Below are 19,407 nucleotides of genomic sequence, written 5' to 3' on the forward strand. Positions count from 1 at the left end.
AATTTATTTGAAAATCAACTAATTTTCCAACAAGACGGTGCACCTCCACACTATTCACTTCCCGTTCGAGAATATCTGAACAATCGATTTCCTGGAAGATAGATTAGTAGACGTGGTCCCATGGAATGGCCTACGAGATCACCCGACCTCATTCCGTTGGACTTTTTTCTATGGGGGCATTTAAAATCTAAAGTCTATGTAACACAGCCGGCCAATATTGCAGACCGTAGGCAGAGAATAATACATGAATGCCGACAACTGACACCGCAAGTCCTCACAAATGTTCGCGAACCCCTCCAAAGTCGCTTGTATTATTGTATGGAAGTTAACGGAGGTTATTTTGAGCCATTAATTAAATGATAACCGCTATTTGCTATTATTTCTGCAGTTAACAAAAAATAAACACAAAACATATTTTTTATTTTTTTTGGTCTCAATTCAAAGCAAATGTACAAATAAAATAGTGCAATTAATTCCTTATGAAATACCCTTTCCAACGATGTGCCACACGGGGTATGGTGCCATTTGAAAACTTAGTGGGGGTGGCTATGGCGGCAAAGGGGCTGATGGCAGAAATTCAAATCCTACGTAAAAAGATGTCTCCCTTGCAATCTTTGTTGACGTGTCTTAGCATTTTTTAACAGAGAAATTATTTTGGAAGATATTCAGGGTGGCTACTTTTCATTGAAAAACCCTGTATAATAATACACACAAAAAGTGAATGAATATGATGGTCTTATTGCATGATGACATATGTTATAAGAAAAAACGATCATCCCGAAATGTGTATTCATAAATCAAATAAGGCACTTGTGTCATTTTATTAAGACATTCAAGATTTTCTATACTTAAGTCAAAATCAAATTTTGTCTTTCACAAACATTTCTTTATATTATTAAGCCTTTATCTGACAAAATTAAACGAATGATTGGAAAAATAACATAAGAACATTGTTTATAACCCATGACACACACTAAAATTATATTTAATCTGCAAAAAACAAATGACACAATGTCACATTTTTTATTCATTACAAATATAAGAAATTTTGCAAATCTGATATGTAAACATATCTCGAAAGTTGTATTCTAAGGAAGGAAAACTTATAAAAAATAAAATATTTCAGTTTCTTCGTTTTTGTGACTTTTTGTATTTTTTCTACTCGGTTTCTAATCATATTAACATTCTAATGCATATGAAAATCTTGGTTTAGGATAATAAACCAAGAAAATGCCTTCTTTGTCTTCATAGCAGTTTTTTTAGAAGACTGTCTTTTTCTGGTTATAGAGAAAAAACTACAGATTGGGTTTGATTACTGTATAATAATACTACAGTTCAGTGAGGTTAAAGGCAATTTTACGTTTGTACATTTTTTGTTTAGAAAAATTCTAAATTTTTTAAAATTTTTTTAGATGTACGACCAGGTTTTGCATAAAATATACAGTGTGATCTTGGTAACGGTTAGAGATGCGTAATCATGGCGTTAATAAAATGACATTTAGAAAACACATTGAAATATTTTTTGGTTTTTGAGATATTTTGAAAAAAGTTAATTTTTTGATTTTGAATTTTATTTTTTTGTGACGCTAATAATGGACCGAGACCAAAACTAATGACACCTTTACACAACAACTTGTAAAGCTGGTTAAAGTGGCATTATCAGTTTTTTATTCCGACGTTTCGTCTTTGTGAAACCATCATCAACCTAATTTTTTTAAACGCGGTCATTGGTTTTTAATATCAGATTCTGAAAGCCATATTAATTCCAAATTCAATGATGTATGACACTTTATGGTTTAAATGCGTTTTACTCTGTTTTTTGAGCTTAATAAAGAAAAATCCTATTACGAATATAAAAATTATTTTTTGTTATTTTTTTTAAATTAAAAATTGCTTATGGTAATATATTATTTAGGTTATTTAGATGATTGTTATTAATTTATACTTAAAAATAAGAAAAAAAAACAGTTTTTTCCAATTCCAAAAGTAAAAACAAAAAAAAGTTAAGTTTATTGGTCATTATTGAATTCGAAATAAACTTTTCGTTTCGCAAAAACAAAACGTCGGAAGGAAAAACTGATAATGCCACTTAAAAGCGCATTAAAAGTTGCTGTGTAATAAAACGTAAAACCAATAAATTCACTTTTTTCACAATATCTCAAAAACCGAAAGAAAAGTCGATGTTTTCTGAATGTCACTTAAGGCCATGATTACGCAACTTTTCTCCCATTTAATCAAATCTGTATCTCTAACCATTTTCAAGATCCCCATAGTGGCCCTTCTTATCCTGGACACACTATATTATATCTTCAAAAAGACCAAATTTTGTGTAAAACTTACTATATTTGTAGATTTATATTAATTTATAATTATATATATATTTTTATAATTAATCTAAAATATTCGTCTAAGAAATACAAATATTTTGAGAAGTTCAACATATTTGAAACAGTGGAAACCCCCGTAGATTTCTGCTTTTTTGAAGCTGCAGATGTTAAGCACATCAAACAAAAACAGGTACTTAACACCATAAAGAGAAGAAATCTGGAGTATTTTGCCCATGAGTAATTGCTCCACATTATTATTCAAATATTTCTTGAAAGCACATCCAAGAAAATAGAAGCCTTCGAAATGCGACTCTATCGAAGAAGGATGAGGATATCATGGACCGAACATATCCCTAATGAAGAGGTACTAAGAAGGATGAATAAACAAAAAGAAATTATGAACACCATCAAGATCCGAAAACTGCAATATCTGGGCCACATCATGAGAAACGACTCCAGGTACTCCTTACTCCAGACAATCATCCAGGGAAAAATCGATGGAAGAAGAGGTCCAGGAAGGAGAAGAATATCTTGGCTGCATAACCTCAGGAAGTGGACCGGAAAAACATGAACCGAACTCTTCCGCATTGCCGTAAACAAGGTTAGGCTCGCCATGCTGATTGCCAACATCCGTAACGGATAGGAACCACAAGAAGAAGAAGATTATTCAAGGAAAACTAGAAGGAAGGCGTGGTCCTGGTCGCCGAAGAACATCTTGGCTCAAGAATCTTCGCCAATGGTATGGAGTAAACCCCACGATACTTTTTAGATCCGCTGTGAACAAAGTGAAGATTATGCAACTGATCGCCAATATTCTAGACACGGCACTTGAAGAAGAAGAAGATGTATTATCAATATTTATTTTTGGTGTAAAAACTGTTTTTAACAATAGCACCATCGGTTTCTAGCCGGATAGTCAGACAGGATATGGCAAAATTTGTAAGGGCTATTTCTGTAAAATAATGGCATTCAATTGAATTTACATATTCAGTAACTTATATCTTTCTAATAGTATATCTGGAAGTTACTAGAAATTTGTTTTTTTCAACACACTGCCTATGGATTTTTGATCACTATAACCATGGTTTCAAACACCTTTTGTTTAGAGCCTTTTAGAGGAATTGATAATGGTAATTTTCAAAGATGGACCCATTCAAAGCATGATAAGCAAATGCCCAGATTAGGCACTACAAATAAGATACCTGAAACATAAGCTATTTAGTATTTTTTTCGTTTTTATAATATTAGGTAAATCACCTTTACTCTATATCCATGTTTCTTCGAGAACCACACCACACCACTTGATAGTTGTAAACTATATTCGGAAGTTGACATTTTCAAAACTAATCTACCAAAATACACACACAATAGTCTCACACGTAGTATCGCGGTTAAATCGAAATAATCATTGAAATATTGTAAAATATACATTAAAAATAAAAATTTGCCGATTTCCCAGTCTTGTCGTACTGATTCAATGCCTATAATTGCCTTTGTCTTGAACTTGGCTGATATCCAAAAAGGTTAATTCGTTGCAACCTTAAAAGGATCAAAATAATACAAACTTAATTCCTGATCCGGTGTTTTTCTCAAAAATTCTCCAATTTGCTCTCTCTGCAGTATTTTTGGCCTCTTCGGTTTGTAATTGTTTGATGCGGATTTTAAATATAAAGTAAGTTTACCATACTCTTCACTATGCACTTTTAACATAGATTTTAACATCGAATATTTTCTCCACATTGAAGAAGCAGCAAACCCTTTCTTCACAGGATAATAGCATCTCTTCTGTAATTGCTCCTTCTGCTATACCTCTTTTTTCTCCAGTTGTTGAATTCCACCAGTTTTTTCTCGTATACACTTTTACTTTTCGCTGGTAGCAGACATAAAGTTGCTTCTTACTGGATTTCAGCAGGAATAAAGAGATTCTCACTCCTGTCTCGGTCCCTTATTGACAAATAAACAAACGCTTATTATAGAAACGATTTCAAGGCTTTCTAGTTTTCAGTTTAATATTATTTAACATTAAAAATGTCACACATCTTAGCAATATTTTACTATTCAATTTCGGATGAATTATTTCTTGCAGTTTAAGGACACGACTAAAATATGCTAACACCCCTTTCTTACCTGTGAAGGGTTTTTCATAAACTCTATAGGGTGTCCACGACGAAAGACATCAATTGATATTGGAAAAAGTATAAATAGGAGAGTTTTGAAAATTTAGCAGGATACTGATGTGGGCATGCCCAATCTAACTAAAATATTTTCAAGATGGTTGCATTTCCGTTTATACCGGAAGTCGATAACAACTTTCTTATTTTAAATAGAACACCCTATATATTATTACATATTTGGATTCCTCACAAAATTCTGATCAACTTTTATGTACAATGCCCTATGCCTATTTCTAGCCGTTTTCGAAATATTTGATGTTTTTCCAAAAAAGTGACAGTTGCAACGCTCAACATATTTTTGTACTATGTCAAAACCGTATTTCATTTTGCAATGAAACTTTGGGTTATTGTAAATAAAGGAACGTTTTATTAAACTGAGGGTGCGTAATGACTCATTTGTATACAGGGTCGTCAAAAAAAAATCATAAACCTGCCACTAAAAAAAATGAAAAATCTCAAGTTTTTTAAATAGAAACCCACATTTTTTATGACGGAATCATTTTGAACATTAAACATTACTATACGTTTCAATTTACTTGCCTATACCTAAATCCAACCCATTTCGTTTTATTTGGGAATAAACATTTTTTTATTATGCTGCACGGTTATCTGGTATTCTAGTTGGTTATGTTTTTGACACACGGTGATATTGGAGACCTGCAGGGCATGTTAATAACACATTAATTTTGAGTGTTTTGACAATGCAAATACGCCGTCGCGGTTACGTTATTCAAACCAAGCTTACTTAAATCTGTTTATTATTTACGGAGAATGTGATAAAGTTCACCAAAATCACCAAAAGCTGTCAAGCAAATAATTGAAAATTTTAAGAATACGGGATCTGTGAAGAGAAAAGCTATTAAAACAAAACCAATCCTTAATAATACAAATGTAGAAATTGCAATTTTGTTTTAATTAAAATAAGACAAGTTTCCGTAGAATCAGGCATATCTAAAAGCTCAATTCAAAGGATCCTGAAGAAACATAAATTTCACTCTTTTTCATTTAAATTAGTTCAACACTTAAGAGGTTGAATTTCCGAAGAGAGTGGTTTTTAGTGAGTTTTTGCTGACTAGTCACTATGGAGAAGAATTGTTTTTAATAATATTATTTAGAGCGACGAGGCCAACTTCACTAAAAATGGAATGTTCAATAGACATAATTCACACTACTGGTGTGACATAAATCCACACGTAATTAGAGAGAGAAATTTTCAAAAAATCTGGTTTTAATAATAAAAAATGTTTATTCTCAAATAAAACGAAATGGGTTGGATTTAGGTATAGGCAAGTAAATTGAAACGTATAGTAATTTTTAATGCTCAAAATGATTCCGTCATAAAAAATGGGGGTTTCTATTTAAAAAACTTGAAATTTTCATTTTTTTTAGTGGCAAGTTTATGATTTTTTTTTGACGACCCTGTATACATATCCACCCTCAGTTTAATAAAACGATCCTTTATTTACAATAACCCAAAGTTTCGTTGCAAAATGAAATACGGTTTTGACAGAGTACAAAAATATGATGAGCGTTGCAACTGTCACTTTTTTGGAAAAAACATCAAATATTTCGAAAACGGCTAGAGATAGGCATAGGGCATTGTACACAAAAGTTGGTCAGAATTTTGTTAGAAATCCAAATATGTAATAATATATAGGGTGTTCTATTTAAAATAAGAAAGTTGTGATCGACTTCCGGTATAAACGGAAATGCAACCATCTTGAAAATATTTTAGTTAGATTGGGCATGCCCACATCAGTATCCTGCCAAATTTTCAAAACTCTCCTATTTATACTTTTTCCAATATCAATCGATGTCTTTCGTCGTGGGACACCCTGTATAGTTTACGTAGGTTGTTTCCAATTTTCGCTTGTCTCGTTGCTTACGTAATATACCATATTATGCTAAGATCAGATCGGATGTCTGCTTTTGGTTGGGACCCTAAAAATAATAGCATAATTCAAGCATGTCAAGTCAGGAAAACTTGGAGGATAATAGAGTGTACCAATAACACGTCACTAAGAATATTAATTAAGCAATATACTTTAGGTAAAATTTGATGATGATTTTATGTAGGACGATCTAAAAATTCCCTATTAAAGGTATAATTAAATTAACATTAATAATAACTATTAAAGTTATATAAAGGAAAGGTTATTGCTAATATGCAGAAGGCGGCAAGTAACATAAATGTGCACTTTAAGTGAGAATTCTGCTCTCGTTTTATTAAGTTTTCGGAAATGCACTCGTCATTCGCCTACCCCAATAATGGTTGCAGAACGCTTTTACATAAATCAGGGCGGAATAGCCTGTAAATCTGCCAAACTGATTACGTCACAATAAATGCAAATTAATCCTAGCGCCGGGATGTTCCCTAGTGTTATAAGCCACTAATAAATTGGCTTACAGGGGCGTACAATGTGAATATTGGAATATTTTAAGATGTGTAGTCCAATTAAGAGCTTGACATTGTAAAATAGTTTATAATAAAAGTGGCTAATATAGTATTCTAAGCAGCTATGTGAAAGGAAAAAAAATGGCATTTATTGGGTTTCTACATAAATTTCGTTAATCTCATAGAAAAACAAGACCATAGAAAGTATTTATTTAAACATAGATAAACCTAATGTAAATATCTTAGTGGAGCAAAGAACCATTGACCTTAATCCGATGCTGTTCTCGCGCTGTACAGTGACACAGTTCGTGTCATGACCCCCTAAACAGTGCCCGTTGCCCATTTGGCCCATTTCCTGCCTGCAAGTGACGTCATAACCGTTACCGCATCAATGACGTCATCGATCCGGGCACAGGGGGTCGTGCACCAGCTCGTGAGCTTTGTTCCCGCAGCGCATTCGAATCATTTTTAGTGCATTGGCCTACAGGGTGGTCTTGCCGGGTCAAGGTATTCTAGTTAAACGGCATGGCGTACCCGGGAGGCTTTGCTTAAACGTCAATATCGTACCGTATGGGTACGTAAGTATGGGCTTAGGTCCATTTGCGAGATAACAATTTCATCAAATTACCGGTTGTGTTAATAAGCACGTCGTGCACTAATCCGCTAATGTTTTAAAGTTCCTCTTGCACATCACGGTGTGACGCGCTGCTTAAAACCAGTCATAATTAATTTCTGATTTAATAATAATCATTATAACATTATCGGCCATGTAACGCTTGTGCTTTACGGACTTTCTATCTATTAGCAGGACTTGGCTTTGTAGAGTCAAAAACCGCAATGAGTATAGTACAACAAACCTTAAGATTTTTTATATTTCCATACCTAAATCGTGGTTGTTATGGATAATAATTTATTTATGGTTCATTTTTTTCCCGTGGCGGTTACGTCATCAAGTGCTCCGCCATATTGAAATTTACGCACGTCGTTTATTACAAGCTAGGCTATCCATCTTTTTAATCACCTGTTTGGACGTTGCCGTATTGACAAATTCCTCCTTTAAACCTAACAATATGTATCTTTCATTAAGCAATTATAAATGAAAATGAGAAAACTATATTGTTTTGAAAAAAAACATTCTCACCTGTTTTGCATGCAATAAATGCTTTTTTTTTCGAAATCTGTATAATTTATCGGTCCGTTTATTACTGCAACCAACAATACACTAGGTTCACATCTGCTCGTGGAAGATGTGGCAACATAGGACACAGTCCCAACTGACAGTCGGCTTAACATTTTGAGGTTAGGAATTTTAAAAAGTTGAAAATTGAAAAACACCAAGAACTACAAACAGAAGAAATAAAAACTTAATTTAGGATTGTTTAAGTTTATTAATTAGTGTTGTTATTGCGAGACCTTCGTAGAATTTAAGATTTTTCTTCACCAAACTGGAAAACTTGCAACATTTGGTGGTAAACATAGGCGGAAAGTTTCAATCTTTATTAATAAGAACTTGCTTCTTGGTTTTGTGATATAGATTGCTTATTTATTTCCTTTTGTAAATTTACCCAGCATTAAATACATATCAATTTGGTTTTGTTGTGTGATTTATTTAACATGCTTTTTCAATTTCAGTTCAATTTATTGTAAGAGCAGGTAGGTACCTACCTCAGTTAAAGAAATTATCTAATTTTATGATTGTTTATGAAGAAAACTAGACTTCTTAGATAAAAAAGAAACTTGAGTGTACTTTTTAAAGATTTAATTTGTATATTTTATAATGTGTAAATAATACAATTAAAATAGTAATTTAACCTACTATCTGATGGAAAAGTATTTAACAGTAGCACCATCTGTTTCTAGCCTTATAGTCAGAGAAGATACGGCAAAATTTATAAGGGCTAATTCTGCAAAATAATGGCATTTGATCAAATTTATGTATTAAGTAACTTGTATCTTTCTAATATTACCTGAAACTTATTAGAAATTTGTTTTTTCAACACTCTGCATATGGATTTTGACAACACCATTATAACCATAGCTTCAAACACCTTTTGTTCAGTCTTTTAGAGCAATTGATAACTGGACTTTTTAAAATTGAACCCTTTCAAAGCATGATAAGCAAACTCCAGATTAGGCGAATAAAGGTACCTGAAACATAAGCTATTTAGTATTAGCAGCTTATTAATACCTCTACCAGAGTCCTTTTTATAGTATTAGGTAAATCACCTTGTCAGCTTCTGCTAAATACACCTTTACTCTATATCCATGTTTCTTCGAGAACCACTGGCTTGAATAAACTTGGTTTTTGTAGTATTCTTGTAAAAACTCTTCTTGGGAGTAAGTAAATACTTATATGGGCTGTTTCATTGTGACAGTGTTTTCTATTAGAAAAGGCATCCTTTTCTGTTCCACAAACTCTAGTTCCTTCAGAATGTTTCACTGGGCCCCTTGATAGTTGTAAAGTGTATTAAGAAGGTGGCATTTTCAAAACTGACTACCAAAACACACACACATTATCTAGTCTCACACGTAGTATCGCAAACAAGTTAAATCAAAATACTCCTTAAAATATTGTAAAATTTACATCAAAAATAAAAAATGTCTCTTTGTTTACTTTTTGTCAACAATGGCGGCCGATTTTCCGAGCCTTGTCGTCCTGATTCATTGCCGACGTGACTAGATGACGTCAAAATTCTATCGCGCTCGGAACGCATGTAATAGACAAGAAAGGCAAATGATGACGTACCGCCACGGGAAATAAATGGACCATACTTACGATATTATTCACAGGTCAATTTAGGGCGTGGTTGAAAACTATTCTATATCACCATAATGTTAGAATAACACTGATATCACAACCTCTTTGTTTATGAGTAATTAAGAATCTTACTAACATAAACACCAAAAAATTTGTGTAATATGGATAAGGAATCCTAAATTTATATGTCTATAATGTATTGATAGGTAAGGGCAAAAATCAAAATTAACATTTCCAATGTTATTACATTAATACAATTATTTGGAAAGGAATAAACTAATCCGTCAAAAAAGATTTCCAACAAATCTATCAAAGGAACATTAAAAGCAAATTCCCTTCTGTTGCCCAGATGACCAAAATGAACCTGGATGAATTGGAACAAAAAATAAGAAACCGCATGCAGACAGCGACAAAACAGATCTGTTCAGGGGAAAAGCCATAATGTAAGATTAAAAAAGAAACAAGAGACCTCATGAATATAAGAAGAAACACACATAGAAGTGACCCTAACTATAGAGAACTTAACATAAAAGTTAAAAGGAGTATAAGGAGAGACAGAAGGAATCACAACAACAGCATGATATAGAGTCCGTAATAGAAAACAATAAAAATATGAGAGTGCTGAAATCACTTGATACAATTTGACAAGCACGCATTTATCAAATGAACGTGAAAGTGACGAGATAGTAAATACAGGGTGGTCCAGTTTTAAGTGTCAATAATTCACCATTTGATAGCTAATCAAAAAATAAGTTGACTTGCATTATGTCATTTTTCTGAAAAACGTTTCCTAAGGAAGATAAGGTCCTCCAAATTTCCATTTCAAAAATCGTTTTATAGTTTAAAACTGAACATTCAAGACTTGTGAAAGTCCAAATTTGTACTCAATAGTCTAAAAACTTGCTTTTTACTACTAGGAATGGTTTTATGATTCGCTTTCTCAGACTGCCATACTGGTTGAGTGTCTGTAATTGGCATTCAAGAACTAAAAAAAGTCCGGAAATCAAGACAAATATTGTATTGTGCATGAAACTCATTTTTTACTACTAAAAATAATATAAAAGTTGACTTTTAATGCTAGAACTGACTTTACTAGGACTAAAGAGAGTCCAAAAGTATATTTTCAAGACTTTAATTGGTGTACAACTCAATTTTCTGGACTGGACAACAAGTCTAGAAGTAAATTAAATTTTCGGACTATTTTACTTCTAAAAATTAGTTCTCAAGACTATTATTGTAGCATTTGGTACCAAAATTTTTTACTTTTATTACTGAAGTCTTAAACTCGATTTTTCAGTCTTAAAAAGCACTAAAAACAGTCTGAATTTCTTAGAGGTGCTACAATTTATTGCACCTATGAGTGTAGAAGTCAATTTAATAGTGAAGAAGCTTGAAATAACATTTTCAAGATTATGGTCAGTGGACAAACTGGCTTTTAGGCCTGATAAGTCAAAAACTTTGTAAAGATAGTCTTGAAACTCGATTTGAGGCACTGAAAACAGCCTTAAAACACTAAAAACAGTCTAGTTTATTAAGAAATACCCGAATTTTTAGCACTGAGGTGCCTAGAAGTCGATTTAATAGTGACAAAGCTTGGAATGCCATTTTAAGTCTATGAAGAATGTAAAAATTGTTTTTTAAGTTTGCTATGTCAATAACTTGGTGAAGATAGTCTTGAAACTTGATTTTCCAAGCTGAAAGCAGTTTTGAAGCACTAAAAATAGTCCAGAATTCGAAGAAAATGAAAAGCAAAGTAAAAAGCACGAAAAGTTCGTTTTCAAGACAATTTTCATGAATCTAATGTCAATGTCCTGCATCTAAGACTATTTTCAAGACTAAAATATTGAAATTTGTCTTCAAATTATGAAAACTTACTTCAAATGCAAATTTTAAGCTTCTGATGTCACTTTTCATTAGTTCAGTCACATTTTGGGGTTCAAGTCAATTTTTAAGGTTTAAATGTATGAATTTGTAGTAACAAATTCTTGAAAAAGTAGTTTTTATGTCTACAAGTCAATTTTTAGTATTAAAGTTTCTCGATTTGCATGAAAACTGGTAAACAAACACAATTTTTAAGCTTCTGAAATTTTTATCTTTTCTAATTCAATTTTCAAAACTAAAGTCTTTCAGTTTGTCTGGAAACTATGAAAACTGGCTACAATAATATTTTTTAAACTTCTTAAGTGAATTTTCCGTTTCCAAGACAATTTTTAAGTTGGGTTGGGTTAGTTTTGGGTCTTTGACTGTAATAACGTGTAATAGTGCTTGTTCCAAATTTGATCAATATTGCTCCAACGGTTTGACAGTTATGACAAAAAAAACGATTTTTTAAACAGAAATTTAAAGGGCTGTATTTTCCTTAGGAAGCCATTTTCAGGAAAATGACATAATGAATGTCAACTTATTTTTTAATTGGCTATGGATTGGTGAGTTATTGACATTTAAAACTCGACCACCCTGTATAATCCAGGAATATTAAAAAGATCATCAATTGCACCGGAACTAGAGAACGCTAATACTCAATGTAAGATCATGAAAGTCGGGTCAGAAGAAATCCCTGACATAAACTCCACCGAAATTTAGGAAGCCCTAAGCTTAAGGAACTAAAAAATGGTCAAGCTCCTGGTGAAGATAAAATCACTAGTGAAGTGATAAAACTGGGAGGCACAACCAAAATGGAATTCATGAAAATCTTAATGAACAAATGTTTCACATCAATAATATTGCAAGAACATGGCAAAATACATCTTGTTACACAAAAAGAGAGACAAATTAAATCTCAGCAACTTTCGCCCAATAGCTTATTGCCCCATCCTTATAAGCGTCTTACAAACAGGCTTACGCCCAAACTAGATGAATTTTTTGGAAAATTGTATCCACAATTTTCAAATTCTGTTATTTATGTATTTCGGTTATTTTTTGGGTTTTAGGAACCGTAAAAATACTTAAAATATTCGTCATAAATTGGTCTTTCACCTCCCCTAAGCCGCAACACGATTAAAAATATAAAAAACAGAACTTGATGGTCACATTCAGGCGATAACAAATAGACGAACCAAACTTCCAGTAATTTTTCTTCTTGCTGCTGGACATTAAATTCATCAGAAATCAGAACTGAAAGCGCTTTTAATAATCTCAATTTCAGATACTACATAAAAAAAAATATTTCTATTTTACTTTTTTTGGGGAAAAATCGGCTTATCGTTATTCCCTCTGGCTCATCATTTTATTTTTGCTCTGTTACCATAGGATCTTCATTACAAATCTAAAAGATGCAGAGAATGTCAAAAGAAATGAACATCGCTACATACTTAAATAATTTTCATAATATCAATACTTGCTATAGTGGAATTACTCAAAACGTTCTAGTAACGTTTAGCTTTATGAATAAAACTTAATTACTATATTCTAGAGAATTCTCGACCAAATTACCAACCCCTTCTTGAAGCAAGATACGCTCGGCTTTTGATTAACACATCAATAAAGGCGTTTTATTAAATCGACTAATATATCGCTGACTCAAAAAGTCGACTGCTAAACTTAAGGTGCCTTAATTGACCTTATAAGGTCTCTTTCTAAGGGTTAAAGAAAATTAATTTTCCTATTCGGGGAATTTATTAACAAAGTTGTCGTTCGCTAAACGAAAGAGAGGAAGGAAATGTATGTACCACGTGACAGTTTGGCTTTTCGCCATTTTCTCTAGTCAATCGTATAAGTTACGTGGAACACACCACCTCGTAATAAATACGTTTGTTTGTAAATATCGATCTGCTTTGTTTTTCTGTTTGGTAGTATGTGTAAACACGTTTCTCCATTGAGATGAATGGAGACTTGTATTTGGCTTAGAAACTTGTTAATATTGCGATTAATTAAATCAGAGAATTAGACCTTTGGTTTATGTCAAATAATTCGATTTCGATTCGAGTAAAAATCAGATTGAACAACCGTGTTATGGTTTTGATATTCTGAACGTCGACATATTTGTTTTGGCACTTTAGCAGACATTTTGTACACTAAGAATAGAAGATGTTTTTTCTTCTTCTTCTTCTTTTTTCTTTCTAATACGGGTGTCCATATAATGCCTGTCTTGTCCTATTATGCCTCTTCGTACGTTGATGTCCAGCACTCTTTCTAGCATTTTGGAGGTCTGCCTTAGATTTTTACAAGTCTGTTGTGTGTCCCCACAATCTCTCTTAGGCATCCCGATATTCGAGACGCCTTCATAGTTTGTTCTCTGACTCCATTCTGTAGATTTCCATAACTTGTTATCTCAGCTCCTAAGTATTTGAACTGATTTACTTGTTCTACAATTTTCTGCTCAATCTCCAGTTTGCATCTTGTTGGCTCTTTTGATGATACGACACATTTGGTTTTGTCTGTGTTAATGACCATATTTAATTCTTTTGCTGATTGATTAAAGGAGTGAAGTAATCTTTGAAGGTCGTCTTCAGAATCCGCAATGAGCACCGCATCATCTGCGTAGCAGACAACATTGAAGTAAGTGTTCCCCATTTTGTATCCTGCTCTTTTAGGTAGATCTCCGACAATTTTGTCCATAATCATGTTGAATATAAATGGGCTAAGTGAGTCACCTTGTCTTATTCCTGTGCTTATTTGCACTTCTTCAGTTAATTGATAGTGTCCTAATTTTATACTAGTCCGACAGTGGTTATTGATCTCGTATATTAGTTTTATTAATATCTGGTTCACTTCCTTTTCTCTTATTATTTAAATGATGTCCGCCACTTGCACCCGGTCGAAAGCCTTAGTCATGTCAACAAAGCACATATATGCTGGTTTATTGAACTCTAGAGATTTTTCTGTTATTTGCTTCACAATGAAGATAGCATCAATGGTAGACCTGTTTTTTCGAAAACCTTGCTGTTCTTCGCGAATTTGTATAGTTTTCTTTTTTTCCTCTAACAAAGTCCTAGTGAAGGCTTTGAGGATGCTGTTGAAAAGCGTTATTCCACGATAATTGTCCGGGATTGTTTTCTGGCCCTTTTTAAATATAGGAATCGTTATGCTGTTTTTCCATCCATTTGGTACTATTTGGTATTTCTGAAGAGAGTTAATATTTCTTTTTGTTAGTTGTCTCCCCCGTATTTTAACATTTAATTTGTTATCCCGTCGGATCCTGGGCTTTTTCGATTTTTAAGATGTGTTCTATCGTACTGCCTGTCAATTCTATCTCATTGTCTTCTTCTATTAGTAGTTGTTCAATTCCCTTATTTTCTTTATATAGGTTTTCGAAATATAACTTTATATAATAGAACCATTCTTCCGCATTGATTTTATTGGTCTGCATAGTATCCTTGATTTCTAATTTGTTCCTCCTTAGCATTCCCCATATCTTTCTCTGGCTTCCGTACATATCTCTCTCCATCTCTTTGGTGAATCTTTTCCAGTAATCTTTTTTTATGTTTCTGATTCTATCATTTATTCTGTTTCGTTCTGTTTTATATAGTAAATACTTTGTGTGTGCTTTCTTCTTGTGTTCTCATAGTTTCTTTATTTCCGGTGTAAACTATAGTGTTTTATTTCTTCTGTTGACATCTATCTGTCTTTTTCCTAGAGCTTCGTTGGCTGCGTTAAGGATATTATGTTTTAGGGAAGATGTTTAAAAATCGAAAAAGCCTACGAACGAATACATTCAAACTAAAAGCGTGTCACTGCACAACTGAAAGAGATATTTTAATAAATTTTTCGAGAACAACCGAGACACAAAGATGAGAGCTGAGGAGACAGCAGAAGAGGAGGTTCCAACATCTTTCATGGAAGAAGAACTAAAGAACGAAACAAAAATGATATTACGAAAGGAAGGAAATGACAAACAGTCTTCTCCACAATACTTTAAGTTTTTTGTTTTTATTTTAATGTGTTAGAGTTAGTTTTTTCTCCATAATGAGGCAGTATTGTGGAGAAGACTGTTTGTCATTTCCTTCCTTTCGTACTCTTGCGACTCCACTGAAAGAATATGGACTACTACTTCTTTCCAAAAATGATATTGTTTATCTCTGCCAGAAAACATTTCAACTCTCCTTGAATGGTGTCTATGTAACAGACTGCATCTTAACGTTAGCAAGTGCTAGCTATTATCGTATTAAGAATCCTATTGCCTTTCATTGATCTCCTCCTCAATCTTCATATCCAACTTTCTCTTCAACATCCCCCGTCTGTTGTCTACGTAGTTCGATGTTTCTTAGGCGAGTGGCTCTGTTGAATTGTTGTCTACTGTATCCATTCCATCCGAAAACCCTTTCCAGATGTTCCAGAAGCTCTTTTTCTAACTCTGATGGTTCGCAAATCCTTCTTGCCCGCTTCGACAGGGTTTTGATCAATCCTTTTCTTTGGTTAGGTATTGGTTTTCGATACACCGTGTGTTCCATAAGGTTTCCTTGTCACCATTACATCCAGGAAAGGTAGCCTTCCTTTTTTTTTGGTCTCCATAGTAAATAGAATTCTTGGATTTATGGAGTTTAGCTGCAGTTCGTCTTCACCGTGGCTCCAAACTACAAAGGTATCGTCACCAGCACTTTGGTTTCTTTGGAGCGGTGGCCAGAGCATACTTCGAATGGTTCTATAAAATAGTTTGCTATTACCAGACTGAGAGGGCAGCCCATTTCTACACCAACATTCTGTCCGAAGAATTCACCCTGTCATTGGAAGTAAGTGGTGGTTAGGCAGTGTCTGAATAATTTGGCGATGTCCATTGGAAATTCTCGTTCTATCTGCTTCATAGTCGTTTTGATGGGTACCATAGTGAAAAACGGAACAACATCAACACTCACAAGAAACCTTGTGCCAGACACCGTGCCCCTTACCGGTGTAGATACGACCGACGCTCCAACAGTCGAGCCATTGCCAGGACCACCAGAAATGGAGGACAAGAAGAACGCTAGAAGAGCCCCTCCGTCAGCGGGGCCATCCTTTTCCCAGGACAGAGGACGCCGATGCAACTCTGGGAACTTCCCGAAAGGGAAAATTCTTGGACTTGTAGCGACTTCCTCTTCTAGACCTATCCTTTCGGTCTACAGTGGCGATGGGAGGGTAAGAACCAGTAGTCATGCTTGACCCATCTATCTGAGGCCGCATTCTCTGCCAAAGAATATTTATATAACAGATGTGTACGAAATGTCAGGAAGAAATTCCATTGGACTACGGCTTATAAGGCCGGACTTTCATATTTTATGTTACAATATTTAAGAGCACCCTAGATTAGGTATTATTATGACATTTTGCCCATGATCTGTCACAGTCAAATCACAACTTAGTCGATATGTAATCAGATCGAGACGAACACGTAGAAGATACTGGCGGGATCATGTCGAAAGAATGAAACTCCGAAAGATTAGCCAAGATTGTGCTAAACTGAAATCAGCCGGTAAGAGATCAACGAAAAGGACAATCAACAACATTAACCAAACAAAATAAACAGAACAAAAGGTTTTTACAAAGAATAACAAGAAGAGATAAAAAAGCCAGATCTTGTATAAGTGATTAAAAATTAATTGAATTGATCTTCTTAGGAATGAATTCCTGCTGCATACCTACGCATCAAACTAAAAGAAACCAGTAAAACACGTTTGTCAAAAGCTTAGAATGAAATCTGTGGTAACAGTTATATCCACTTTTGTAACTTTTGAGACACTGAATCATCCTCTATTTTATGTGATCCACCTAGGCGAGTTTTAACAAAAATACCTTTCACGGTACAAGCCTTATACTCCAACAACTGTTGAAAATTACAAGACTGGCACCTTTACAAATAAAATTAGTTATGGTTGGACGCTTCAATGCCTTTTCAGTTTGTGGGCGGCAACACATAGTAAACAATGGTGGAATCATGATTTAGTGGTACTCGCAAACATTTTGATGCACCGATTAATATATGGACTTTCAAATCCCATGGACGTCGGCTGCTAAGAAAGCTTATTTTTATTTTCGGATGTTAATGAGAGTAATTAACATCGATACCTGAGAGGAACACAAAGTGATGTATATGCGTCCAACCTACCAGTGTACGAAACAGTTAAGTCATTCATTAATATGGTACACATAAATTATGGTATGTAAATAAAAATTCGACAAATAATGACCCGTTACAATCGATTAACAAACGAGTTGTAGGTACTATTGAATATCTCTATTAGAATATACAATTGAACAACAAAACCTAGAGTGGGCGCTTGAAATCATATTATAAAAATTAGTTCAATTGCTTTACAGAGTGTTGTTTGTTCGTTTAAGAGGTCTCTCAAATTCAACACTTTTTAATTACCTTAACAGGATGTAATTTTTTTGTAATAACCGAATTTGACAGAAGATGTTTTAAAAAGTGTTTTATTCATACCTGAACCAGAGCCAACAACAAGACACTCTAGCAAAATAAACACCACCCTGTAAACCCTACTTTATTGTTGCAGTGTATGTGGCCATGTAGGTAGCCCATTACGATACAAATATCTCAAAAGGGACAAGAGAGTAAATAAAGTTTAATAAACGTTTGACGTTAAACGTATACCTGTGACATTACAATTCAATATATTTGTCTTGCCGCCCACGTGGGTGCCACAATGAAGCCAACCTATATTTTAGAGATATTTAGTTAGAAGAGAAAATCCCAATAGTAAATGTGATGACCAATATTCTGACTACATAGTGAAGATAATAATTAGCGGAAAAATCGCCACTTTGCTAATTCTGGTAAGCGTTAATTATTATGGAAAAATTAAAACACTGTTTTTAATCGCATCATAGACGGAACAAATTGAAAAAATACACAATTTATCATATCACTTATGAAAAACCGGGACTTTGTTTTAGGATTCCCTAGGACTAAAAATAAAACTTATACCGCAAAAGATTGCCTAACCAATCAAATGATTCCCCATCTAAACGATTTCCTCTAATCGGGAATTACCATAAAGGTATCTTATTATCATTTTTAGTCAGGATCTTGTTGTTTGACACCTTTGAATTTGCAGTGTAACTGGAATATTGCATGCAAATAAAACCTTTGTTTCTCTAGTGAATCAGTTAATACAAAAAGTGTTATTTATAGTACACCTTGCGGTTTATCACATTAAAAACTAGCTAGTCATTGTGAAAACATATGTCCATTCATGAGTGAGAGGTTGAAAACTTGTTAGGTTTTAAAATTATCATTTATATTCCGTGTGAAGCACGAATATAAAAAAATGTGTGCCTCTTTTGGTTGATTTGGTCTTACCAAAAAAATTTTTTTTGCTCTTATTAGAAGCGAAAACCTTATTTGGACACTATATGTCCTTCCTGCCTGAATCCCCCTATCTAACTAGAGATTAATGTTTGTTGGGCTCTCAATCAAACTCTGCAGGTCTCTATAAAGGTCAAAGACTCCATCATAGTGGATAGGGCATTGGAAAAATGTGATTGAAGTCCTCGATTGCTCCGCATTCACAAAATGAAAAATCTGCCACCAAAATTCTAAATTGGTGTTCCTTAGTCAGGCAATGTTCTGTTCGCATTCTTATAATGGTTGTGATAATTTTTCTGTTTTTATATTTTATACAGGGTGGTCCAGTTTTAAATGTCAATAATTCACCAATCCATAGCCAATTAAAAAATAAGTTGACATGCATTATGTCATTTTCCTGAAAAATGCTTTCTAAGTAAAATACATTCCTTCAAATTTATGTTTAAAAAATCGTTTTTTTGTCATAACTGTCAAACCGTTGGAGCAATTTTGATCAAATTTGGAACAAGTACCGT

General features: G+C 33.7%; 1 long non-coding RNA gene across 2 annotated transcripts; it reads right to left on the bottom strand.

Moving 5' to 3' along the window:
• Positions 1-8,641: 8,641 nt before the first annotated feature.
• Positions 8,642-9,638, bottom strand: LOC145724997 (uncharacterized). 2 transcript variants are annotated; one of them, XR_014177148.1, is made up of 4 exons: positions 9,511-9,638; positions 9,123-9,343; positions 8,864-9,044; positions 8,642-8,800 (listed from the first exon to the last, which is right to left on the bottom strand). It is a non-coding gene; the product is annotated as an uncharacterized LOC145724997 (long non-coding RNA). The 2 variants fall into 2 exon arrangements; XR_014177147.1 differs by having other exon boundaries at positions 9,123-9,632.
• Positions 9,639-19,407: the final 9,769 nt, after the last annotated feature.

The sequence above is a fragment of the Ips typographus genome, linkage group LG2 (assembly GCF_016097725.1).
Source record: "Ips typographus isolate SLU linkage group LG2, UJ_Ityp_2.0, whole genome shotgun sequence".
NCBI classification, from domain to species: Eukaryota; Metazoa; Arthropoda; class Insecta; order Coleoptera; family Curculionidae; genus Ips; species Ips typographus.